Raw genomic sequence first — 2,457 nt, forward strand, 5'->3', positions numbered from 1 at the left:
TTTCTTCATATACTTCACTGATCAGATTCAAATAAATATATTCTCCCCCTGTTTTGGTGCATATGAGGTCTTCTCAACCTCCATATGTTTTAGGGTTCGAATGCTTTGCAGTGTGGCTTCAAGAGCTTCTTCAAGTGATGGATTCTTCAATTTTACCTCAGCATTCTCTACCTCCAAAACTACATTTCTTGTCAATAAGGCTTGATAAGTATTATCTGTTGAGAAGAGTGGTGATTCATGTACTGGTATAATTTTAGGTTCAGAATTTGGTTGGTTTGATATAGATTCGGGTGAGTAAGGAATAGGTTTAGTGACTTTGATGGGAATGTGAGGTTGTTGTTGTTGAATGGGTTGTTGTGGTGATAACTGGGTAGGTTCATTTATAAATGAGTTTGGTGGTGAAGAACTGGATTGGTCAATTGTTGGTTCTTGAATTGGTGAGTAGGGTGGTGAAGGGATGTTTGAGGTCTGGTGGGGAATATGATCTGGTGAGACTGGTAGGGTTATCATTTGAATGGTTTCCATTACCTGATTAACAACATTGTCAACAAAGACTTCAGCATCCACTGGTTCATGCACAAGCTTATCTACTGCATCCTTATCCATAGCATCAGGATGTATCACACTATTATTTTGACCTTTATCATTCACAACATCAGCACCCATATCATAATTCACTTGCTCAGTCACAATCTCTTGATTATTCATTACAATTTCTTCATTATTCACTAACTTAGCATCTCCACCATCATTATGATCATCATCATCTTTACTCTCACTTGATTCATCTTCATCACTCTCTTCAACATTAGGTTCTGGTGAAGCTGGAACCTCCATGATCTCCATTTGGTTGTTCAACAACCATGGCAAGACATTAAATTCAACTCTTGTATTGAATTGGCTCCAAGAGCTCACATTCTTTATTCTTTTAAAGACAATCTGATCTTGTAAATTCAAAGAGTCAACAGTGGTTGCAGGCCCATTTAAAGGACCATTTATAATGATATGCAAGAACCTTAGATACATTAAAATTTTATCTCTTTCATTCTTTTGAGCATTGTTGACCAAACCAAGAAAGATCATTCGTGAGAAGTTAAATGGTTGTCTGAATAGTGTAGCAACAGTTGCAGTTGCCAATTCTCTGCTTAGTAATGTCCATTGCCCCTCCTGAATGATAAGCTCTATATTACATGATGGATCAGAAACCTATAAATCAATGGAAACATCCCCTTTTGGAATTGTCCCTCATGTATATTCCCCTGGTATACCAACGTTTTCTGAAATATTCTCAACAACCTCTACTGTGAGTAAGACAATTCTATAACATGATCATCATTCAGTTGCAGTGCTCCTCTTATTGTTTGCTCTGTGATCTTTATCTCTTGACCAACTATAGTCGCTTCTATCCTTCTTCCATTAATATCATTTGTATATACAGCTGAGCCCCAAAACTCATTGGCATTGTTTCTGTATATTACTGGATTGTCAACAAAGCAAATCTCAAATTTGAGTTATTTAGAAAGTTAATCTTCATACCCAACTCCTGATTTTCTTTAGTCATTTCCTGTAGAGCACACATATTGTGTTTGGGATCGAATTTGTAGGACATTGTATCTGCAAAACAAATAACGATTGTTAGTATTTTGAAGACATAATTTTAGAATTGTAAGAGTTAATGATCATCTTCAGCACCCTGTTCTTCGACAATAAGAGAACCCACACAAACAACCAAATTGATAAGTAATAAGAACAATTAAAACCCTAAGCCCAGTAAGTGGGTATTGGAAATCAATTATCGATCGCTTACCAAGTCAAAATAGTAATATAAATTTTAATTGATTATTATTTTAGGTGAGTACATTGGATTGGTAGGACACGAATAGAGAGTAATTGAAGAATGAGGGAAAACATGTTAGAAAAATTTATAAGTCCCCCTTTTGTACCTAATGATTGAATTCTAAAAGCCCTTTTTGTCATTCAGTGCCAGCAGTATGCCACATTAATTTAGATCAAATATTTTCTCTGCTCGAGCAAATTGCCAAATACAGTTGACCCCAAGCATGCTCGAATAGCATTCCCCAAGTATGCTCGTTCAAAATCTATTTAAGTTTTGGTTACATCTAAAATTTAACTAGCATGCTCAAAAAGCAAGTTTACTCGAAAGATAAATTTACTTAACCAATTTTATCAAGTATGCTATAAATCACTTTAGACATGTACTCAAGTTAACATGTGCTCAAGTGCTTAGCTTAAACAAAATTCATACCATAAGAAACACATCAAACTTTCAAGTATGCTCGCATGAGGGATCATACTTGAAAAACAAACAGCTCAATACTTATCACACAACTTTACACTTATAATATTCAGTATACTCGATGAACAAAGTATGCGTGTCCGTAAAACAAACAAAGTGAATTCATGCTCGAAAACATTTTGAAAACTTTCATGAATCAC

This window comes from Bidens hawaiensis, unplaced genomic scaffold, assembly GCF_021521415.1.
Source record: "Bidens hawaiensis isolate Kalapana, Puna unplaced genomic scaffold, B.hawaiensis_p1.1 tig00004497_1, whole genome shotgun sequence".
Taxonomy (NCBI): domain Eukaryota; kingdom Viridiplantae; phylum Streptophyta; class Magnoliopsida; order Asterales; family Asteraceae; genus Bidens; species Bidens hawaiensis.